This window comes from Ictidomys tridecemlineatus, unplaced genomic scaffold (assembly GCF_052094955.1).
Source record: "Ictidomys tridecemlineatus isolate mIctTri1 unplaced genomic scaffold, mIctTri1.hap1 Scaffold_110, whole genome shotgun sequence".
Taxonomy (NCBI): Eukaryota; Metazoa; Chordata; class Mammalia; order Rodentia; family Sciuridae; genus Ictidomys; species Ictidomys tridecemlineatus.
The window spans coordinates 751,817-777,914 of record NW_027521036.1 but is presented as its reverse complement, the minus strand read 5'-3'; the positions used below and the strand labels follow the sequence as shown (position 1 = coordinate 777,914).

Genomic DNA, 26,098 nt, shown 5'->3' with positions numbered 1-26,098 from the left:
GTTCACATTCACTTACCCTGTACATCGGGACTCAGAGATGCCCCTGGTTCTTATGTTGTCTTACCCTCAGCAGAACCAGAAGCAAACCAAACACCCACACCACTCAGGGTGCTGGGAGGTATGGGGTAATATGCAGCTTGACCAATTTAATAAAAATCAATGGGTGGAAATTATTTACCATGAAATACAAACTTTAATATAAATTTAGAACATTTTGATCTCTTTACCTAAAAATCTGTTTATCTCTGTAAATAATCACTAGAAAGATGTTGCATATAGAACAACGGAGACACATACATTCAAAGGTATAGCTATTTTGAAAACAAAAATCCTGTTAGTATATCCCAGAAAGAAATGAAAACAGCTTACTGGGAAACTACTAGGAAGTGAGTTAAATTTAAACTTCCTGCAAGTATTTGTTGGTGGCTATTTTTTGATATTTGAGAGACAGGTGATCAAGGTGACTTTTTTTTTGAGGTTGTCACTTTCCATTTCTTCCATTATGACATGCATTTCCCTCTTCATCTCTTACGGTTAATCTGTCTTCAAGTAGTTTCCAACTAACAACATACCTCTGAGCTTCAGTTTAGGTACATAAAAAAACAAACGAAGTAACCCCACAGTACTTACTAGTTCTTCTCCTATTGCTGATGCCATTATCGTATGGTGTAAAAGCATTTGAGGGGAAAGAAATATTGTGGGAAAATGTAATTCCACTGCTTCTTAACTAAAACAGTCTCTCATAAGCAAGGGGTCCATCGGTAATCTGAATCGGGACATTTGTGATGGAATGTGCAACTAACACAATTTTTCATAAGTCAGATACTTTTAGATTCCTGACTTGTTTAGAGCTCTTGGCTCAAAGCTGGGGGGATATGTGGCTGGGAGTACAGAGGCAGACAGGGAGAACCCCCCAATTCTCCATTGCTGACAAACTTGAGGGGATATTTTGTTACTTAATATACACTCCCACTGATCTTGTAGTATTACTGAGTCATGAACAGGAACCTTTATGCGAGAAAGGAAATAAAAGATAACCAAAGGCAGTGCTCCAATATTTCCCATCAAAGGAGAAGGGTTTTACCTGGTTGGTAGAAATCAGGTGACAGTTCCCTGGCTACAGCTCTCGCGATGTCGCACTACTGGCGGGTGGCCAGTGCAGCCTGGTCAGCAGCGTCAGCTTTCGCTCTTGCGTGTGCAGTCCTACATGGGGCATGAAAGGGCCAGTCAGCAAAGGTAGCACCTTATTAACTACATGTGGACAAGCAAACGTCCATCTAAGAAAAGAACTGTTCATTAGGATCATGGCCTAATACCTGCAGTACTAAGCTTTAGTGTCCTATGACAGTGGGATTTCAATAAAAAGAGATGAAGCTACCTGTAAATCACCTCAGTCATTTAAGGGGAAAATGAAGAGGATGAGTGGGGCCTGTGTAGCCTGATGCTGAGTCTGGCTGTCGAAACTTATTGGACCAAATCTGTTGGCTGTGGTTGGTATTACCCACCCTGAAACTATGGAGAGAGCATATTATTTCATATAGTGTTTATAGACTGAATTCCTATGGTAGAATCAATGTAAAAGTTTGATCAAGCAACCTCTGTTACAGTGGCTTTGGGGGTGGGGATTAGCAAAACTGTCATTGGTACTCTTTATCAATGCCCATGGCTTAAAAACTCTCACATGGGCAATTTCTGGGTGACCAGCATAATGCTACAAGGGATGTTGCTGGGAAATGTACATTACTGTCTCCTACCTGCCTGCTCAGGAGGGTTACCTAAGAGCCTACTTAGTTCACTTTTAAGCAATATTTTTTTTGTATAAAATAAAAATGAAAAGGGGGCAGAGCTGACACAGACAAAATGGATCTCTTGGTCTTCCACCTCTTCCCTGGCCTATTTGTATTCCCTGAAATCTCTACTACTTCCAAAGGGCTAGGGGCAGGGGAGAAAGAGGCAGGGAAAGCCTTAGGCTTCTTAGGACAACTCAGGAGAATGGACATCACCAGTCCCAGCAGAGAGGATGTGGAGGTTAGGCAGAGAACCATGGGTTATCCACTTCTGAAGCAGGCAAACCTTCTCTAGTTAGTCTTTAGGTGGAAATGATGGGTATCTAATTTTTCTAACTGCTTAAATTTTCTATCATTTTATTAGCAGTAGGCAGGGCTATAAGTAGCTAATAGTAAAAGCTGAATGGAAGTCTGACAGAAGTACATGCACATCTCCCAGAGACAACAGAGAAGGGAAGAGTTGGGAAATGGCACTGTGTAGCTGGTCTTCAGGGAGAAACACAACTGACAGCTGGATGATGCCAACAGATCCAACCCACAGAGGTACACGGTCAGAAAGAAAAATAGGAAGATGGGGCTGGCCTGAGACCACTGGTAGGAGGCTCCATGCTCAACCTACTTTCTCCAACCCCCTCTTCTCACCCTGTGCTCTCATGGTGCCCATTTGTCTTCTTAGGACCCAGCCAAGCCTGGAGGCTTGATGGAAAGCTTCACGAAGATTTGAAGCTTCACAAAGAGTGGGAGTTTGGATGTTTGATCCTCTGCTATAAATCCCAATGCAATTCACAGAACACTACCTGGGCACACTACTGGGGGGCCACTTTATGAATCAAGAAATGAATGACACTTCCTCAGAACAGCTGGACAGTTAACTTACAAATAAATGGAATGACAAAACCATACAGACAATAAAGGAACAGTGGGTGCCAGGAGTTCAGAGTACAAGTGGGAAAAGGGGGAATGAATGGAGCTGAGGGATGCTCCTTAGGCATTTGTCAACATCCACAGACTCCCCAACACAGAGCGTGGACCCTAATGCAAATGACAGCCTTGAATGTTAATGTATCAATAGTGGCTCGTCAAGTTATATCAAATGCACTCACTGATGCAAGATGAAGGAAGCTGCACATGGGACTTGGGTGGGGAGAAGAGGCAGATGGGAACTCTTTGTGCTTTCTGGTCAATTTTTCTAGTAACTTAAAAACTGGTCTAAAAAATAGACTATTAATTAAAAATGAATGAATTAACTTCGAAATTTTTTTTTCTGAATCATGCAGGATATTTCCGATTACTTCTGTCTACAGGGTATCCTAAAATATGAAATGGACACAAAACCAAGAGGCTAAGAGAACATATTCCTAAGCAACTGCTGTAGAAGCTGGTTGCGTGGTGCCATCCTTGATGGTGGAGGAGGCTTTGTTCTGTGTCTGAGAATCAGGAGATGCCCTCTATTAATGCTCTTTCAGTTTCTCAGAATCTTTCCCAGAATGATCTTCCATTTTATCTGCTATTCTTAGCTAGAGCCTAATTATGTCTAGGTATCATAATTAATGAAGCCATAAGAGTACAGTGGCACTGCCTTATCATGTAGTCTGCTAGCCCTTCGATGATAAATCTACAAAACTCCACAAATAAATCACTTACTGATACAACTGCAATATGCCATCATATACACTCAAATAAAATGGTAGTATTATCTCCACCACTTTTGACAATAGGCTAAACTGGAGAACAGATAAATACAGCTTACTCTTCTGCAGATACATTTTGAAAGCACAGTGTTATGGGAGCTTCATTTGCCACTTTTTTACTTAACTCTTTACTTTTTTATTTAACTCTTTACTTTTTTACTTACTCTTTCCTGTAATACTAAACCGAGGGAGAGGACTTCCTTGTCTAGCCCAGCTCCATGCTGAACAGAGTACTGCTGCATGGCTGGTCAAAACCACATCCAAACTGGTCTAAATCACATCCAAATTTGAACCCAGAAGTCTGCTCAGAAGCTTTTGGTGAACCCAATCTTGAGATGTGGAACAGAACAGGAGCTCTGAGTTTGCTGTTACCATCAGTCACATGTGCCCACGGCTACTGGAATGTCTAGCTTTTGCCCAGGAATAATCTGGACTTGCCTCTGGCTCATGTTAGTGAATTCATGTGTTCAAATCCCAGGCCCAGTTCCAGAGCTGCACACGACCCCTTTAATCAGCTAGCTGGTACAGGCATGCCATTGTTCCTGGGGTGCAGCATCAGGCTGGGCAGTCTGCAGAGATCAGCTGAAACCACTCAGCAGGATGCCTTGCTGCTGCAGCTTGTCACAAAAAAAAAACATATGTGCACAGAAGGAGCATAGTACCCAGGACACATTTCATTCATTCAAAAGCTTGCTGACATTTACAAGTCTTTTAGGCCTTTTAAGAAACTCCACATACCATTATCACATATGCTTCCCCCACTGAATGCAGTAAAAATAACCAGGAAGCATCTCCTTTTAATGAGGCATCAGTGGCTGACTTTTAGGGCTCTCATTTTACAATAATCCAAAGTTTTAACTTGTGGAGAGTTTTGATGTGGGCAAAGCCATGAGAATGGTGCTGATATACAGAGAGACCTCGAAGCCTGATAATTTTTTCCCAGACACCAGCCCTGCAGAGGTCAGCTGTGAACAGACACAGCAGGAACCAAAACTTCTTAATGCCAGGCAGAACTTGGGAGTTAAGAATGTAACTACAAATTATTTTTTGAATCAGTCACCTTATGAGTATCTAAGGTTTTTTTCTTTAAGGACCAAAACAGTGCTTCATAACCTATCAGGGCACCTTAGTTGGAAAACAATAATGGAGTTTTCCCAATTTTTTTCACTTTCCTCCTTAATTGACACATTCAATTTTTATTAGATATAACAATGCTTTTATAAAAAGCATATTCAACTCTACACTGAACATTCTCTACCTACACTCCTCCTCTGGCCAACGAACATGCTGCTCAGGATCCTTAAATGTCTACTCTTGACTTCTAGCTTTTGATAGCTCCTATGTCTACCCCTGACACAGCTGATAAAGGTTTTAATCTAGAATCTACCACAATTCTGCTAATGGTGAAATTGATACTTACAAAATTTGCTATTTCTACTTTTTATACATTCTTTTCTCAACAATAAACTGCTTCAAAAGTATGCTGATTTGGAGGCTGGAGGTTTAGCTCAGTGGTAGAATTCTTGCCTAACATCCATGTGGCTCTGAGTTCAATCTCCAGTCTCTTTCTCTAACACACATATATATTCTGCTGTCCTTTAAAAATGTATTATATGTATTAAGTCAGAGTTATTTTACTGATCCAACCCTTAAAACTTGATGTCAAAGGCTATACTCTAATTGGTTCAGTGTCTGCTCTTGTGATTTGCTTTGACAACCAAGTATTTAAAGATAATTATTAGGAGAATTTAAAAATAAGAGCAATTGGTAGATAGCTTGAGAAAACCCAAATCTCAGCTGATGGCAATACCGCACTTGCAGTTGCTCAAGCCAAACTCTCTGAGCCATCCCTGATCCCACCCTTTCTTGCACATGCCCCATCAATTGTCAGCAAATCCAGTTGGCACCACCTTCAAAATACATCCTCAATCCAATTGTTGCTTCTGCCCTGGTTGCAGCATTAACATCTCACCAGGGTTACTACAAAGGCAGAGCCCATCTCATTGACATTTTATTTCCCTCTGGTTCTCTTGAAAATGCCTGACAATAACCAGAAATTCTTTCCTGGGTTATGGCATCATGGGGGATAAAATGCAAAAAAAAAAAATATGACCTGTGAGCCTTCCTTTTGGACTGTGACATTACTCATTTATGTGAGACCTAGATTTCAGAAAACCAATTATCTTGTGCAGACAGTTGCAGCCCTTTTAAAGAAGAAATTAGTCTGTTGAGCAAGGAATACTCCCTGATAGGAGAAGAAGCAACTGGCTCCTGAAATCGCAATTGAAAATCAGAGCCATGATTTCTATGTGACTAGCACTTGGTAAGAAACTGGTCCTTCAATCTGGATTTGGTTCTTGGATAAGACAAACCCAGTGAGGCTCAGCACATGCTCCTGATGCTCAGCAATGCACAGAGCCCTTAGATGTCTTCCACTTTCTAATCTCAATCTTTCACACAGTGATTGACTGACAGCTGGTGAAGATTTTAATCTAGAATAGACAATGATTCTGCTATCACTCCATTCTCAGGATCTGATTTGGGAAGACTACATCTTAGGGGTCCCCATCTATTCCATCTATTGGTTCTTGAATGTTAATTTTCTCCATAAATTATCATTTTTTTAAAAAAGAAATAAAAGACCAGACCTGAAGTAGTAACTTCAAGAAACAAGAATTCTTAGATTCTGGTTTAAAACATGTTATATCATCAGTGAATAGTTCGTCCTATTTGCTAATGCAGGAGATCATGTCTTCCTTTCCTCTGAAATATAGCCAGTACAAAAGGTAAACTAAGGGGCAGAATATTGCTATTAAGTTAGGTATTTGATACTTACAGGTCTAAATTTTTGCACATGTATTAGAAAACAGGCTTTGGAAGTATTGTTAATCAGAGATCAGGTCAAGGCCCATCTGAACCACAAATGGTTCTAGTTGAAGAGATCAAAAGTTAAACCACATTACTTTATCACAGAAATGTCTCTGCAGAACTGCAGTCAGTATCAGTCCCTGGCTTTCTGTCAAGGGCAGAGAAGAATGTTTCTATACCTTTCATGAAATATTGTCCATTATGTCTATTGTTGTCATGTTTATTGAGATTTAGGTGACGCAATCCTCTCATTGTTCAGTGCCAGGAAAAAAATTGGTCTCTGGTGATAAACTGGTTTGCTTCCTTGTACCATACAATGTGGACTACACAATCTGTTGTTTCTCTTCTCCTTAAGGCCACCAGAAAACCTAGAGTTAAAGCAGCCTCCATATAAGCACGTAGCTATCTAACCACACACTCTGATGCTAGACTCCCACCATCAGGGATGCTATCATGAATGTGACAGATGAGAGGGCCCTGAAAGCACTTTCTGGAAACCAGCAGGATATTTACACAAAACAAAAAGCCAATTCTCGGATCAATAAATTCTTGTTATACTGGTTTCTTGAGCTCCAGCCCCTGTCAGTGTGCTAATACTCAGGGGACAGGTGTATTGACTTGGGAACAGCAGTGTTTACTACTCAGTCTCCTTTTATAAGATGTTCTCTAGGTTGTAACATTTTCACACTTACAAAAATCAGTCCTCACTCTTCAGTACTTTAGCGAGTTTATTCCCTTTCATCTGATCAACAACTTAATAAGCTTAAAGGCTACAAAGTCACATTTTTACTTCTTCTTTGGAATATGCCAAGTAAAAAGTAATTCCATTTTATCTTTTTTTTTTTTTGGTTGCTTCTGGAGATGAAACTCAAGCTATCTTACATGCTAGGCAAGTATTCTACCACTGACCTACACGCCCAGCCCCTACATTTTATTTGACAACAATAAATTTTTATTTTATAAAAATTATCTGAGATTTACCTCCCAATGTTATTTATATCAGATGAGAAAAAAATGTGATATTAAAAAAAACTTAAGGCTTGTTTTATTCTTGAAATAATCTTTGGAGAAAAGTCCTTTTTAATGAGGGTCATTTTAAAGTTCAAGCACATTATCATTAAATAATATTAAAACATCTATTTCAAGCTTAAGCACCTGCAACCCAGTAAATGGGTGAAAATACTTGCCAATCACATATCTGAAAGGGGGTTAGTATCCAGGATATATAAAACATTCCTACAATTCAACAACAAAACCTTATCAAAACATAAGCCAAAAACCTGAATAGGCATTTCTCCAAAAAAGATACACAAATGGCCGTGAGAACATGAAGAGATGCTCAGCATCACTAAACACCAGGGGAATGCAAATCAAAACAATGAGATCCTATCTGACACCCATCAGGATGGCTAGTACCCCAAACCAGAAAAGTTACAAGAATGTGCAGAAACCAGAACCCCCTGCACTGCTGGCGGGAAGGTGAAGTGGCTGCTGCTCTTCTGGAACATACTATGGCAGCTCCTCAGAAAATTTAAAGTAGAATTGTCACATGGTCTGCCAATTGGATTTTGGATATAGACACAGAAGTAAAGGAAAGCAGGGTATTAAAGAGACATTTGCACACCAAATTCATAGCAGCATTATAATAGCCAAAAGTTTGAAGCAACCCAAGTGTCAATAGATGAATAAACAAAAAAATTGGTAGATGTAAACATATTATTCAAGCTTTAAAAAGGAAATTTAGATACATGTTACAACATGGATAAACCTTGCTGACATTATGCTAAGTGGAGTGGGCCAGTCACAAAAAGACAAATATTGTATAGGGTAGCTAGGGTCATCAAATTTATAGAGAAAAAAAGAATTGTGGTTGCCAGGGGCTGGAGGGAGACTTTGGAAAGATGGTTAGTTGGTACAGCACTTCAGTTTTGCAAGATGAAAAACTTCTGAGGGATCAGTCATAAAAGTAAAGGAATAACCGCTGGACATTTTTGGAAAAATGTCAGAACTTTCAAACATGCGGAGAGTTTTCCTGTCTGTTTTGCTACCATAAAAACCTGCCATAGAAGCCGTCTTCAAAAATCCTAGTGGAAGGGATAAATGGGTGAGGAGGAGAGAAGCATGAGGGATAACCCCAAGATTCCAATTAGGTATTCAGATGCCTGGTCTCACAGCAGATAGCAACTGTGTAGGCCCTACTCCAGTTTGGAGGTGATGACACACAGTTTTACACAAGTAGGAGTTTATGTGATAGGCATTTATAGTTGGGAATATAGGGCTATGATGCAAACTAGAGGACATGGCAATAAACAGAAGTGTGAACATCATGATGCGTTCAAGGAAAGTTGGCTGAACTTGTCAAAAAGCAAAGAACTGAGTATTGAAACCAGAGTGTCCTGGGGACTGGGTGGAGGAAATAGCAAAATAACCTGAGAGAAGGAAGCATACACAGAATCCCTTTAAGTTCTTGGGTGAATCTTGGGCTCCTTTTGGAGTTAAGTGGGTCACATCAGAATCTGTCTTTCCTCTGGGGTAGCTGCATTTTTTCTCAGCCTGACTGGCTGATTTATGATTTATGGCAGCCACTAGCAATGCGGTGAGGATCTGAGGAAGGGACAGTCTGTCAATCCCCCTGTGCTTAGCAAAGTGAAGGCCGAGTCAAGGCGGCTGAATTTGTTGAGACCTATTTGAGGGAGCAGTTGGAATAAGAAGGCCACGGCTGAAGCCCGATGGAAGGGAGTTGGTGAGGAACTGGGCAGAGGAAGTGGAGGAAGCAGGTGTGGGGCACATGCTGGAGACTTTTGACCCAGAAAGGAAGAAGGAAATTTGGACAGTAACCAGAAGAATTAGCTGGGTCAAGGGAAAAGACATTTTACTTGCATTTTAAGTAAATGAGAACTGATACTAGTGGAAGGTGGGAAGGAAGATGCCCAAAGAATAGGAGTTTTGAGAAGATGACTATTGTTGGAGCCACATCCTAGATGAGGTGAGAGAAACAAAACAGGAAAAAATATTTTTAAAAAGGGATGAGTTGATCCAATGTTTTAAGGTTATTCAAAGGATAGTAAGTTTGAAAGAGAACAAGAGTTTCATGGGGCTTTGGAACCAGAAAGACCTGGGCTGTCACCCCAGTTCATCATGTTGACTGTGCCCCCAATTTTCTTACTGTAAAATGGGGGCAATATTAATGTGTAGAGTTAGACTGAGATCAGGATTGATTTATATGAAGTGCTTAGTATTAACTTAGGGTACTTATTGGATAAATGCCCATTATCTGTCTTCTGCAGAAATTAAGAGACAGTGGGGAGATTCTGAGGGCTTAAAAGAGGTGAAGATGAAGAATCATCACTATCAAAGTTCTAAGGAATGGAAGAAAAGTATATTAGAAATGCTCAGTGGCCCAGGAGAACCTGACCTGGGTTTCTATGACTGTGCATCTTTCTCTAGCAGCGTTCTTCTCTGGGAGAAGCAGAGGAGGTAGAATGTGGCTATGACACAGAGGCAAAGACCCGGATCAAGGAGGATGGGGAGCAACATAGAATCACCTGGAGCTGTGGGCAGGGAGGAAGAGTCCACCACCAAAGGTGGTCATTGGGTCAGATGAAATATAAGGAGCTAAGTTAAGATTGGGTGAAAAATGTGAGGGTAATCAGACAAGTGTAAAGTCATTATCAAAGTAGATTTTATGGTTTTAGGTATTTTTTAGCTGATTAAAATAAGATCTGTCTTTCCTAATGAGAAATTATATAGATAGTGTATTATTTTGACTGAATCTGGCTTGCTATTAAATAATATATCTGTAGGTCAATTTTTTTTGGGGGGTGCTAGTAGGCCTTTGGCAACACTAGGTAGACCAAATTATTTTAAAGTAGATGCATATTCTATAATATGGAGCTAGACATAATCACAAGTACATTTTTTCTTGGGCACTGTCACAGAGACACCTGGATGTGTCTAAGAACTCTGCAGCTTCAGGATCTGAGAATTACTTCTGGATAATGATAAAAATTAAAATGCCAATACTGTTTTTATTTTATCTTCAGTATTAGGTTTCATGTCTTTTGCCAAGGGTCTGTTATAGGTACAAATTAAATTACGGCTAAGAATTAGAGCAATTTAAGACCGCGTAATGTTTAGAACACATGATGGCAGCTCGAGGTCTTCAGTTAAAGAACAGACAGATCATTTATTATGGATCATAAACTGGCCTAATCCGCACTTGCTACTGCAAATGTCCATTAAATGCATACCCCTGGTGCTTAAATAATTCCATTTTATAAATACTTATATATTTAAAAAAAATTAAGCAATCACCATTCACTCCTTAAAAATGACACAAGGCCTTTAGACCTTCTTCTTGAACTCAAGTTGAAAAACAATCGCTAAGGTAATAAGATATCCATCTTCTATCATCCGAAATGGCTCTTAAGATCCCAAAGCTGCCCCTTCACTTTGTTCTGCCCAGATGAGCCTAACCAGTGAGCAGTAGAAGGACCCATTCCTCTATTGGGTTTCTGACGCTAACCAGTACAAACACGAACTTGCTTGGGAGTAGCTATCATCTTGAGCTCTTACCACTTTAGAGGTACACATTTTGAAGCTATAGTTTGGGAAAGAACAACTCTGGGAGAAATACTAAAGTGTCAGGGGTGTGGTTATTCTCTCAGCAAATTAGTTTTCATCATTTCACATTTCCTGGTAGGAACTGTGGTTCCATTACTCCAGTTACCTCATGCCTTGTCTGGGACCAGAAAGCATTCAATAGTTCAATCAAGGAGTCCTCAACTATTTTTACTTTAAATTTCCAGCCTTTTCTGCAACATACTACAAGCATGAAGGTACTGCTCTGATACATGCTAAGCCTCTGGATTTTAAGAAGTGACTCTTCAATCTTCTGCTTTACCAGACATATTAAAAACACAGTTGTAACTTGGAAAGTCTCTTGAGAATTCTGTGGTTCCCTCCCTGATGGTCAGGCAATTTTTTTTCCTTCTGTAGAGGTCTGAGACTCAGAGAGACTCAGAAACATATTCAAAGTCACACAGCTATCTTGTGGAATGAATGGATGGAACCCAAGTCTCTTACCCTTTGTGATAACGGCAAGCAAGTATGTTCTGAGAAAGACTTCTGTATTACTTTAGAAAACATTCTAGTATGTAATTATTTCATTTTTCTTTCTGCTCTAAAAATCCCCTCATTTTCATAGTTCATGCTTTCTCTTTGAATCTGTTACTGCTCTCTTTAATCAATCTTTATTTTAAATAGACTAATGCCGCTATTGAAAAATGCAAATATTCAGCTTTCTTCTCCTACACATTTTTTTTTAAAACCAATTTTGGCTGACTTTCAAATGAAATAACACAGCTTAGAAAACATCTTACTAAAGACTACAGGGCAGATTTGCTTCTCATCAAGGTTATTCTTTAGAAGGAGCATTTTTAGGTGGTGTTAAAAATACTACAGATTCATCCAACTCAGAGTTGCCTTCCCCAAATCACCAAATTAGTAATTAATGCCTCCAAGTTTAAAAGGATATATCAGAGGATCATGTAGTTCCCCCTGAATTCTTAAAAAAGTTTTCTTCTTTTTCCTCATGAGAATCTCAAAAAATTATGTCATATTTCCCTATTTTCAGCATTTGCTATGTTAAACTGAGAATAGGAAATTTTCATTTTAAAACTCGATAAAATAGCAGTTTATCCAAGGATTCTGAGGAAAATAGAAGTGGAAACAAACGTGTAAACCAGGGCTTCTGGTTTTCTCTTTAGCACCTTTAAGTAACAATTGGTGTAATGGAGGGGCAAAGACAGTTTTAAAGATGAATGCATGAACACTGAGATACTAGTATACCAATACTTAGAGATGGTAGAAACGCAAGGCAGGATTCAAATCAGGTCAGTCCAAGAATCTTGCTCAAAGAATAGGAATCTTTTCCTCTGGTCCTGATAGATGGTTATATTAATATTCTTATAGTATTTTGAATATTCTTGACCAGATGTCTCCTGTCTGCCTATGCATTGACTCTAGAAACATTCTAATGAACTTTTAAATTTTATTTATTTTCATGGTGGGACTGACTGAATCCGGGGCTTGCTAGTTAGCTGGATTGACCCTGTTGCAGCCACTGAAGGGCCTACTTTCCTCAACTCACTGCCTTAGTGACAGATGTATTAACACAAATGAAACCACTCCTCCCCAACAGGAGGATCAGCCCAAGTCCAAAGACACTCAAGAAGAATTCCAGGCACTAAGGGGATGTTATACAACCCAAGGCCGAGGGTTGGGGAGGGGCACAGAGGATGCCATTCCCACCAAGGTAGGGATTTCCCTTCAAGTCCAAGAATTCAGGATCTTCTGTCATCTTGTGATTGTGGTAAGGGCAGGCTGAACTCCAAGGGGCAGGAGAGTTGCTACCTTAGTATTAATATCCGAGCTTCTACTGCCTGGCTGGTATCTGATGGTGGCTCTAGCTGGGTCTCCAGTTGGCCCCAGAGCATCCAGCCATCCTTTCAGGTTAGAATTGTTCAATGTGCCAAGTTTTGGCCAGCGATGAGTACTGGAAATAGGTCTTGCCTCTGAAATGACAACAGATTCAGTGACAAAGGACATGCCCCTGCTTTATCAGCTAACTGTCCTCTCTGAACCATGAATGTGAAAAGCCCCCTTGTCTTTAAGGTGGAGAACACGTAGCCATGATAGGAATCCAGGATTCCAGTGGAAACTTATAAACTATATTTATAATTTTGGACCCAGAAAATACTGCAAGAGGTGTGTTGGAAGACAGGTTCATATTCTATGCTTTGTCTTGTCATGAAGGAAATGGGGGCACAGAAAGCCCTGTTATCGTGTCATATAGGTCCCTGGGGTCAACCAGTTACCCGAACACATGAAAGTCACTGAGGAAAGGGGAGGCTGTGAGAATCAGCCATGATGTCCAGAAGAGGCCCACCCTGAAGGGACCTCCCTTCCATTAGGGACAGGTATAGAACCCACAGCTCTAGTAGACAGGCCTTTTTCCAAGGAGGACCTGGAATACTCTGGTAGTGGCATTTGTTCCAGAGTCAGGAGGAGAGCTAAGAAGCCTCTGTGTACCCATGACAAGGACACAGTGTTAGAAGCTGGAGGCTGCTCACTGCTGCCTTCTGTGCTGTTAGGAGCTCTCCTGGACCTCACGAACACTCCCCATTCCTTGTTATTCCTATGGATGCATGTTCAGGTTTCAGATCGCTTTTTTTTTTACATGTTTTTCCTTAGTTTTAGGTGGACATAATACCTGTATTTTTATGTGGTGCTGAGGATCAAACACAGTGCCTCCTCACACATGCCAGGCAAGTGCTGTACCATTGAGCTACAACCCCAGCCCCTCAGAGCACGTTTGAATTTGTGTTCCTGAGAATAATCACCCTGGCCTGTCTTTCTTGATACCAAATCCTTATTTCATGATAATCTACTGCTATTTTCTACCTCAAACAAAACCTCAACATACAAATGCCTAGATCTACAAATGCCTAGAAATGCTTCTGCATAATTATTTGCCATTCTGGGCACACAGGCAACTTTGCTAATTCTACATATACACTCACTTTTCTCTCCATACTCACTATATATGCCATAGTCCCTCCTTATGGGGAATGGCTATTTTAGTGGATGCCGGAAACTACAGACAGTACTGAACACTAGATGTACTGTATTTTCCTATATGTATATAACTGTGGTAAAGTTTAATTTATAAATTAGGCACAGCAGCGAATTACCAATAATAAAAAGATAGAACAATAAATAAAAAGAGTAACAATATACTATAATAAAACTTATAAATCGTGGGATTTCCAGAACTTTCCATTTAATATCTGTGGACCACGGCTGGCTGCAGGTAACAGGAACCACAGAAAGCAATGATGATTGCCTGCATCATCATTATCCAGCTCCAGCCCCTCTGAAATTCTGCATGTGAAATGAAAGCTGCTTTCCCCTTAATTTTCTCTCTGGCAGATGAAGACTGCTGGCAAGTCAATTTCAAATGAGAATTTCTCTGTAATGTTTTTCTGAGATGTCAGTCATAGCAGCTCAAATGATCTTGTTTGGCAGAGTGAGATGAACAAAGTTCTGATATTGGTCTGAGGGGGTGCTGCTGCATGGCCTGAGTGCTGAGACAGACAGACACAGAGACACACACACATACACATACATACACACACACACACACACACACACACACACAGACACACACGTCACCACGAGTGACACTAGTATGACAAATAGCTTCTTGCAAATTACTCGTTAAAGTATAAGGTGGAGAATTCCAGAAGGCAGTTTGTCTTCCTTGCTTCTGTAATTCCAAATTTAATTTCTGAAGCACGATCTTTTCCACTCTAAATTAGAAGAATTATTTTATTTTTAAATCTGCTTTGTAATCTTAACTATCACCTTAACCACGTCAACCATAACTATGAATTTAAATGCTATAAGATGATGAGTCCTTTGTATTATTAAAAACATCTAAAGAAGTATTAAATGTATGCTTGGTAGGCTTACTCTTGACAGTGAATTTGGAGTGAATACATAAATAAATGTAAATATGCATAATATATGCACATTTTTAATATTTATATTTGGAATATTATCTGCAGCAACCAATGTTAAACACTTAGGACTACTTGAAGGTTTTTTGGTTTGTTTTCGCTTGGAGCTAATACTTAACTGTATTTATTATCTTTTAATAAAACTATTTTTGGTTTTATTTTGAAAAAACTGAAAATCTACCAACCAACCCAACAAAAAACTTCAGGAACAAACAGTTTAACCCTCTTGTACTGACTACTAACTCTGCCTTGGCAACTTGTTAAATTAGGGCTGCTCATAGTTTTTAATTATAATTTCATTATGTACAATACCAGCCTCCTTTGTCAAATGAGGTTTTATTACAGGGCTATTATGTAATTCAATTCATGGTTAAAGTCTCCTCTGCCTGGAAAACACAATTGCAATGGCACTGACCCTGATGCTTGATGAGAATCATCGAACCAGAGAATTCAGAAACCAGATTTTATTTTTTAAAATAATGTAGCCCATTTTACTCAGTTTTTGAAATGGGCTTCTACTCTCCTAGGTGTCGAACTAGTGTTCTCATCCATGCTCTGAGAACGTGCACTCACCTGAAATGTAAGCCACACTGCGGGATCACAGGGTATTCCATCTCCTGTCATTATTTTGAGCCCTATGGTCTAGCTCAAAAGCCCATTTTTCCCGGACCTTAGCCATCTCCTGGCAAAGAGCCCTAGTCCCTGCCATTTGCCACTTGTTCTGTGCTATTTTAATTCTGGACAAGTTGTGGTAGTAGGCTATATTTAAATTGGCCTGCACTGTGAAGAAACACAGCGAACACACGTGGCACCTTTGACATAATCCAATTGTGCTCTGGCTTGGTATCAGGATGTGTGGGATTCTGCTGCACTATATGCCCCACCATGCACGGGGCTGGACTCCTACTCCCCAAGTGTTCAGCAGAATCTTCTGGGGAGGATGAACTGTGGCAGAGACCGACGGAAATGCCACCAAAAACTTCCAAGAGTCGACTGAGAAAACATGGACAATAATCAAAGGAGAAGAAAAGAGGCCCTCGCCCCTGGCTGAGGACCACTGGAATATTTGTAGAATAATTTTCCAAAGACCCATTTACAGGTAGGAATTTATAAAGTACAACATATCTATGGAGAGAGCCTCAGAGGAAATTCCATGCACACATAAAGCTAGCCTTCTCAGGTCTCTGAGCTTTTAGAAGTGGACTGTGAGAAACACTTGCTTCTAACTGATTCTTTCCCATCTGCCCCTCCACTTCCACAGCCATCAGCTGTAAACACTTGTGTGCCAGACACAAGGCTGAGCTCCTACCTGGAGTTATGCTGTTACTTTATAGAAGAAAAATGGGCTGGAAATGCCCTTAAATCATTAAAATTAAGAAAAATGTAAAAAGCAGCTTTCTCCGGAATAGGTGCTGAGGTCTTACAAATACTCCCAGCTCAAAGCTAGCCTAAAGCCAGATTTATCACTCTGTCCAGCAAATCAGAAAATGGTTAACTTTTCAGGAACTTAGAAGTCAAGGATTTTTGCCTGGGGTACTTATGTATGTGGTGCTGATGCTCCCATTTTGCTAGCTGCAGAGTGAAAATCCAGCCTATGTATGTGATCATATTCTTGCTGCAGATCTAGAAGTGCTTAGATCTAGAAACCAGAGTTTCTTTCTATTTAGTTTGCAGATATTTCCTTGGACTGCTTGGAATATTTCTTGCTGTCAACCAAATCTCTCTATTTGGTTTCTTTGCTTAATAAACTTTACTATCCAAGTAGGTAGTAAATAATAGACCTGACTTTTGTTTTCTGGAATAAGTAGAAAAACCATCTTAGAAATGTTATGTTGAAGTATATTTGCCCACATAGACTAGTCAGTTAACATGAAACCATTTTTAAATGTCCTTAACAAAAGAGCCATTAGCAGACTATTTGGTTACATGTAGTCAGGGATACAGACTTTTAAACTGATCTACATAGTGGCCACACAGAGGTGCATGTATCAAAACAGAGGTGTCTCTTTTTACTGGAAGGCATACATGTGGCACTGAATATAATTATGCTTTGAATAGCATCAAAACATGACTCAAAAATAAATCCCATACTACCTTTAGTGCTCTGAGCTTTCGGAGAGCTAATTCTATATTTCAATAAATAAGATTCCACCTTATTTCCTGAATGCATTCCAGGCTCCCTAACAATGATAAGAATAATGATAATGTTTTGTGGTACTTGGGGACTGAATCCAGGAGTATTCTAACGCTAAGTTACACCTCCAGTCCCTCTCTCCCTTTAAACTTTTATTTTGGTGGTGCTGTAGGAGCTAAGTCAATGTTATACATGCTAGGCAAGCTCTGTGCCACTGAGCTCCATCCTCAGCCCTTTCTAAAGATTTTTATTTTGAGATGATCTCAACTGAGCTCCAAGGCTGGCTCTGAACTTGCAATCCTCCTGCCTCAGCTCCTGGGGATTACAGGCATGCATCACTGTGCCCAGCTCCAGGCTCATTCTTTTTTTTTTTTTAAAGAGAGAGTGAGAGAGGAGAGAGAGAGAGAGAATTTTTAGTATTTATTTTTTAGTTCTCGGCGGACACAACATCTTTGTTGGTATGTGGTGCTGAGGATCGAACCCGGGCCGCACGCATGCCAGGCGAGCGCGCTACGGCTTGAGCCACATCCCCAGCCCTCCAGGCTCATTCTTAAAAACAGCATGACAATGAAAAATGTGTGAGATTCTTCCACATAAATATGTGTATCAATAAGTCATGTATTTACTATCTGGATCAAGAATCTGCCACGTGGATGCTGCCAAGGAGACATAATTGTGGCCACATCACAACAGATAATGGGAACATAAGGCCCCTCATAGCACTTTACTGTAACTACTCCAAAAAGCATCACCTTTTCTTCCAAAAGCAAAGCTATGAAGTCATCCTTCCCCATTCTTTGTTTTGAGAAAAAGAAAGATTTCTGAAAAATTCATCTTACTTAGGTTAGAATCAAGACAGGGAACTAACAGAGGCCAATTTTGGTCTTAATAAAAAAATGGAAATGAGTGTTATTAGAGGTTCTAAACATATTTCTTTCTTTTTAAAATTAATGCATTTTGGCTGGGGATATAGCTCAGTTGGTAGAGTGCTTGCCTCGCATGCACAAGGTCCTGGGTTCAATCCCCAGAATCACCACAAAAATAAATAAGTAATAAATATAAAAAAAATAAAATTAATGCATTTTAATTATACAGAACATACATGCATATAAAATACTTTGATCATATCCACCTCCCATGCCCCTTCTGAATCTGCTGTTCTAAAAATCTCCCCTAAAGATATACTTCTAAAAATTCCTAAATATTTCCAATTTTTGCTGTTCTGTGTATTTCCCTGTAATTATTAGCAATTAACACACATATATAGATCACAATACTCCCAAGATTAAAATGAATTATGGTCTTGGAGAAGACAAATTATTCCACAGTTCTTAAGGAGGCCAGGAAAGGACATACCACTAAACAAATGAGTTCCAAGTACAGAAGCCAGAAATAAGGGAGGTGAAGCCAAATTTCTTGTTTTTAGGGAAAAGAGGGATGAATGGATAAGACAGGTCCCCAGGGGCCTTGGGCTCATGCTCCACTTATCCTGAGCAAGAGGTTTATTCAAAGTTGTGAAGGCGTGAGCTGGGAGAGGACTTGTGAACTCTGCCCTCTGTGAAGAGGAGGTCAGTTTGGCCAAGTTGGTAGAAGTAATAGGACAATATACAAAGGACCCTTCCTGGTCAGTGACTTGCAATCTATAAAGTATTATTGATGGAAAGTCAAATACACAGGAATCATGATTGTACTAAGTTAAGCAAGCCAGTATTGATGATGATGATAATGATGATTATGGTTAACATTTACTGAGTGCTGATTATGTGCCAGGGTTAATTTACATTAATTAGAAATTTACAAGGAGTATCTTCCATAATCCACACTAGGTTATCAGCTAGTTGGTGGTTCCCACAACTAGCTGGTGTGAACTGAAGATGAGAATTTTTCCTGTACACATACACGTCCACACCGACCATCTAGTCAAGCTTAAAATTCTCTGATGGTGGTCTTTCTTTCCACTCTGTCAATGCTTTCCCTCATTAACCAAATTACTGTGAGATGACCATTTTCTTCCAGATAGAATTTTTAAAAATTTTCTTAACATATCCATTTCCCTGTGTTGATTCTTGGATATAATGACCTTTCAGGAATAAATAATTCTTAGTATGATGGACAATATCAATGAATAAATGATCGTCAGCTGCACTTAATTCTTCAAATGATTTTACTCCAACATAAGGAATGTGTCAAGTGGTAGCATCTCTTGTTGGCCTGGTGGGATGCTGAGATGCTGCTAGTGTGTGAGCTGCTGAGCTGGGTCAGCGTCTTTGTTACTGGGATTCGGAGGTGACACTGCCAAACCCTCCACGGCAGGCACTTCATGCCCTACGGGTGGTATATGAAGCCTCCTGCCTGCCAGGCCACCCTGAGGCCACACTTGCATCTCATCCTGGTCACTGCTGTGCTCTGGCCATCTGGAGGCTCTGGCTGTTTCCTCCCCACCTACTGCCCTGGGAATGTCCTCAGGTGTCTTTGCACTTGTAATATTTGGCTCTGAAAACCAGCCCACTTCAATCCACAGCATATTGTTACAAACACAGCATAAATGTAATCCTTGGATTAGATTAGCATAATGGGAATTTCACGGTCTCTCTGGATTTGCTCCAGAGATATAGACACATTATTTAGGATTCATGAACTTCAAAAGCTCCAAACTAAAAATACCTCTTACATCATATCAGAATGCACTCAAAGTCGAGTTTCTTGCTGTTGGTCTAATCCATTCCTATAGTGGTTAAAAGCAGAGTTTTAGAATCAATCTGGCTAGATGTGAGTTCTCACAATCATGAGCCTGAAACACAGGGCTAGCTACTCATCCTGGCTATGCCTCAGTTTCTTCACCTGGTAACATAAATAATGGTGAAACCTAACTTTCAGGTTTAAATACGGACCACAGAAAACACGTGTAAAGTCCTAACACAGATCACATAGACAAAGCCAGGCACAGAATAAGCACTTAAATTCATATATAGAATATTTACTCATTTGATTAAATAACATTAAAACAAGTTTCTAGATAAGCAGTAGATTCACATGGGTCAAGAATATATTACAAAATAATGGATGTCAGGCCCAGTGGCTCAGGTAGGAGGATTACAAAGTTCAAAGCCAGCCTCAGTAACTTAGCGAGGCCCTAAGTAACTCAGCTAGACCCTGTCTCAAAATAAAAATAAATAAATAAATAAAAGGGATGAGGATGTGAGGATGTGGCTCAGTGGTTAAGTGCCCCTGGGTTCAATCTCTGGTACTGCGCACCCCCCCCATCTCCAAGAAAGGAACAAATCTCCCATTCATCCCAATAGTAACCAAGCCACACCCAACCAGTGTTGTCTTTTTAAAAAAGGATTTTCCCAGAGTTTAAGTAAACATAAGAAAATATGACTATAAAATCCTATTTCCTCCTTTTCTAAGCAGACGGAAGCAGTCTATGCAATACTTCTGTATCTTTATAAACTGAAACCAGAAAACAGTGACCAAGTACAGCATAAGGCAATGTATTGTCCTACCCCTTTACCTTGGAGAGGGACAGCAGTGAATGGAACCACCCAGATGACACAAGGCAGCAGGAGGTGAGGGGGTGGTATGCAGAAAGCCTGGATTTGGGTTCTGTTCTGCCTGTGGCAAGCTGTCTGACACTGGGCAGACTACTTAAATCTTGCAGGTGTAGAAGTGGTACAGTCAGCATGCTTGTTGTGGGGACATAATGAAGTATGTATGCAAGAGTTTTGCAAATAGTGAAACAAGACAAATGGGTTCACAGTGTTATTACAGTGTTATTACCAGTTAGAAGTTATTACAGTCCACAAGTCCACTCTTTCTACTCTGGAAGTACCAATAGTGGCAATGGAAAACACAAAGTCCCTATTTCTGACTCAAGAGTTGGCTGGCCTAAGGACATTTCCTGTCTAGGGTCACTGGATCCACTTTCCTTGAGCAACAAAGACCTGCTATGAGGTGCACTCTGCCTTCAAATGACCATGTTCAAAGTTTCAACATGGATGCAGTTTTTTGGGAGCTGATATAAATTTCTGTCAACAGTAATTCTTACCTGACATTGGGCTTAAAGTTTGAAAATAAAACAGGTAAACAGAAACAGAGTAAAAGTCATATCAAAGACTTTCAGTTTTCTTATCCTCAGAAGCACCAAAATGAGTGCTCTAAAAACATGGCTGGCAGGCCCATCCTTCTCCTTGTCCCCTTCCTGAGGCAGGCAGCAGCTGGGAGCTTGCTGGGGGGACTGGCTGAGGGGAAGCTCTGCATGGGTGTTCCAGAGATTTAGATTTGGGTTCCTTCTATTGCCCATGTCTTCCTTCTCATTTATAGCCAGAGGGCTTTTACCATATCTGCAATGGATTGGTTTCTTTGTCTGACAAATTAGGTTGTTATAACAATTCTATTTCTTATAAGAAATTTAACACTTTCTCTCCCTTTCCTATGGAAAGAGACAGAAGTGCATGTTCTGGCTTACAGGTGCCTATCTCCCACCTCCTCAGCTTTCTCCTGGCTCCTACCAACAGCTGCTCTGTAAGACCTGCGAAGTCTAAGGAACACACTTTGAAAAACCACTGGAAAACTGAAGAGTTCTAAAATTCCCTTCAGCTTGAATAATCAATAATTGCTGCAGCTACACTTTCATTTCTAGGGAAATTCATTTATTATAAATAAATAAAAATAAATAAAAGTAGACATCTGCTTTTTCTAAGAGATGACAATCTTCCCAGTAAATCAAATGAATTATTTTGCTTTGGTAAAATAAAGTTAGAGGTATTAGATTCAGGTGGGAAGAGGCATATATACCTTCTAAAATTATTATTTGAATGACAAAGAATGCTAAATAACGGGCCTATCCACGAAATTATTGTATTTTGTAACTACAGATTGAAAAGTCTAGCAATAGACGTATGCGAACAGCTGATTATTTTAGTAAGTGGATCTCGAATGGTAGCCAAAATCTTTATCCTGTAGCCAGCCACGTCAACCCAGCACTACTATTATGTTAATACATTTTACAGAAATTCAGATCTCAGAGCTGATTTCATTCCAACAGATTTATGTAGACCAGGAAGCCAGGCCTAGTCAGTTAGTGGCACCCCTGCTCCACCATCATGTGTGTATCCCAAGTGTTTGCATGACATGCAATCTATATAATTATACAGGCATTATGATCCTAGCCTGTTCAGTTCCAGGAGGCATCAGAACAGACACACGCAAGATACAACGCACAAAGACTGCTAATGGGTTGGCCAAAAGGTATCACTTCTTTATCCATAGGTGGTGAAACTCCGGTAGGGGGTGACCTGCCACCCTCATGGCCTGTAAGGTCATCATGTTCAGGGAGGGCAGAGAACTGGGCTACTGCCAAGAACTGGACTACTCTTCAGCAAAGCCAATATTTGTTTTTATTCTTGGTTATACTATCAATGCACTTGCCTTGCTTGTTAGTCATGAAGTGAATGGAGGTAGGAAGGAGGAAAACCAGCAAGGATCAGCGGAGACAAAGGTGGATGATTGGGAAATTGAGGAGAGAGAGTAAGACATCATTTCCTGTGGGTTTCGCCTGGCCAAGAGCACCTAACCATTCTAGAGTTAAATTAATTCAAGGAGCTATTTTAATTAAGATCCTGAGAGGAATGTGAAAATTAAAATTTTAATTTTGATTTATAACTATAACATGCATATAGATACATATACCCTATTGGTATGAAAATATGTAATACTGTCCGATTATTGAGTATTACATCCTCAACACTCTGCTGAATACTTTATGAACAAAATAATTAGGTTGAATTGCATTTGGAGACTGAACCTAGTGGTGCTCTATCACTGAGTTACATCTCTAGTCCTTTTAATTTATTTTTTATTTTGAGTCAGGATCTTGCTAAGTCACTAAGGCTGGCCTTAAACTTGCCATCCTCCTGCCTCAGCCTCCCAAGTAGCTGGGATTACAGGCATGTGCTGCTGTACCTGGCCAAAATTATTAAACATTCACAACAACACAATAAAGTTATTATTCTGTCCATTTCATGTATAATAATACATGTTTGGATACAATAGATCCTGGTCTAAAGTACACACCATTGGACAGCAGAACTAGCAGTGATGTAGGCCATGTTTAATGATAAACCCTAGGCACTTTCCCCCACACCATTCTGCCTGTCAGCTGGGGAGATTAGAACACTATGGGGAAAATCTGCCAACTTGAGATGCCCATTTGCTTATCATAATGGTTTTTGTATTTAAGTCTCAAACATCTTAAACTTTGTATTTAAAAGTGAACTCTCACAACATTGATTGTTGTGATAAAGGGGATTTGCATCAATTCTGTGAGCTACAGATAAAATCAATCACTGGCTGGAAATTAGCTAGCATTGCTAAACTCACTCTGTCTACCATGAACCTCCCTGGATCAGAATGTCACCAGTGGTCACTTGGGCATGTAAGGCTTGCCTTAATATAGTAGGAACAAAAGCCCTACTGATCCCTCAGCCAGCCACTTTGGTTAAGGGAGCTGAAAATACTAAGTGGGCAGATGTGTTTATCCAATTATTTCACTCCAACCGACCCAACCTTGGTATCCAACACACTGAAATGACCCCACACTTGTTTGGAAGCCAGTGTCTATGGACAACTTTCTGATTGAAAGTTTGACAAGAACATTCTTGTTAGTGAGAGTCTATATATATTTAAAAAAATGCTGAAAGTTGTGATTGCTGGGAATCCAAGTACCAAGTCCCAGATTCACAGCCACAGGTAGATTTGTTTTCATCTGTCCTGTGTGGTTAGCGGGAGCTGCCCCAAACCCGACCCAACTCATTCCACACTCATCCCCTCACATCCAGACTTCTGTGATCTGAGGTCATGGCATAAATCTTCTTGGATTTCCCCCTCCCACTCCCTGCCCTTTTCTTCTAAACACTGGTACCACCCACCATCAGCCTCCTCCTTCCAGGAGAGAGCTGAAGAGCAGCCACCTTTGACATTGTAGCAGATGCGAGGCTGGGGTGTGGCTGCGTCGAGTGACCAAGGACCTCAGAAACATACTTGTGAAGCTGTCTAATCCAACCCAAGGCTGGGAGATCTTCCCTAGCTGCCCCTTTATTGAAGGCTCAGTACAGGTTGGACATTACACAAAATTCAGGTCATACACGGACTCATTTAATCCTTTTGATTTCCCTATGAGGAGGGCTCTGTAAGTCTCCTAATAAAGACACCAAAGGTAACACAAGTTAAAATAACTTGCTCTAGGTGGAGCCAAGACTTTGCCTGACTGAAAGCATGTGTCCTTCCCACATTCTACGACCTTAGATTATGGAGTCAATCAGACGAGTCCCCCTTGTGTGCCTACCATCCTTAGAATCTTCCATCAACCTTTCCCTATCAAAGTTCCAAACTATTATTAGAGAAGATGTATGAATAGTTTATTTTAAAACAGAACACCCAACCACAAAATGCATTCCACATTCCATCAGAAATATTACATCTTTTTCTGGGCCGTCAGGCCAGAGTGGTTCACAATACTATGCTGTGGTGGGCACCAACAGTCATTGTAGGAAAACAAGTTAAGAACTTGAGAGTGTTTATTTGAATTGAAACAGGTACCCCATTGTTTTACTAGAGGCATTTTAATAAATGGCATTTTGGGTTTTTTTTAATATTTAATACAATGATTATTATACTGCTTGTAATAAGGCAAATGTGGTGTATGTACACTTTTGAATACTATGAAAGGCAGGATCAACAGAGTAGATGTGACACATGGATCAATTTCAAAACACAGCAGAAAAAAATATATATGTATAAATATAAATGCATATAAAACTGAAAAATGTAATATTACAAGATGAAAAAGATTCTAAATAAAAGGAAATGAGCTGTGTGGCATGGTGTCATTTGTGTAAACCCCAAAAATAGAATAATGCCATGTTTTTCAATTTATACATCATCAATGACATGTAATGGACACACGTTACTCAATGTGTTATACAGGGAATGAGCCTGGGAAAGGAGAAAATGAGAGGGGCTTTCCTCGGCTGGTTGCCTATGAGAAGGTAGAGCTGAGGATTGGGAATACTTTACCCTTCTATGCTGAAGGGCTAAGGTGCGAAGGAGGGAAGATGGACAGATACCCAGATCATCAGAGGATGGACACATGTTACCAACCCAGCTCAGAGCTCTGATCCCACACATTTGTTTTTATCTTTTGGTTTTATTTTTACTTGATAGTGGCACATTATAATCATCAGTTTCAGAAACTTCTTTAACCACGTGCCTGTGCATACACAGAAACTCCTCTCAAGCCCTGCTCAGAAGCCCAGGTTGTCCCGTGAGCACTAACATAGCACTGAAAATAGTTACCTGCTGGCCACTAAAATGAACCTTGGATTTAATCCTACAAAAAATTGTTCCATTTTCTTTTCACAAATATATAAACTGGCAGAAAATATAAAGGACACAGAGGTGAAGAAAAAGAAAAGCACAGTGGTGTGCTAGTGGATTTACACATGACCCTTCCTCTCCCCACTCCTGCACCTACTGAGTCCAAGGGGTGGCAGTGATCGCAAACTTCCCTCCCTTGGACCCCCACCTCTGTCCCTGAGCCTCAGGCCAGCTGGGGAGGCACTGTGGTGCTTGGGGAAAAGACCTTCAGGAGCCAGGGCTGGTGAACCAACTCCTAAACAAACTCTCCACTGACACATCACTAAAAATAAGTATGCTTACATGCATAACACATTTTTGGAACAGTAAACCGAACTCTCCCCTTTATCCTCTCTAGAGACTTAGGTGCCATTCTTAATCAACTTTATACGAAATACATGCAGGTGCAACAACTCCGAGCATTATAGGCAGTAACTTTTGATGTGATAAGTACACATCTTCCAAGAAGCGAAGGAATGGCAGAGCCACTGTACAGGCACTGGGTATCAGCTGCTAGCCCATATTCCGGTCAAACGCTGATAAGGCTCACTTGGGCATTGCCTTATTTAGTCAGACTTCTCCGTCCAAACACCGGTGCATGGTGACAACTGTGCATGCTAT

General features: G+C 40.2%; 1 non-coding gene and 1 pseudogene across 1 annotated transcript; one reads left to right on the top strand and one right to left on the bottom strand.

The window, feature by feature from the left end:
* Positions 1-1,139: 1,139 nt before the first annotated feature.
* Positions 1,140-26,098, bottom strand: part of LOC144372495 (junctophilin-1-like) — a 56,175-nt pseudogene continuing 31,216 nt past the window's right edge.
* Positions 18,026-18,098, top strand: Trnaa-cgc (transfer RNA alanine (anticodon CGC)). The gene has a single exon. It is a non-coding gene; the product is annotated as a tRNA-Ala (tRNA).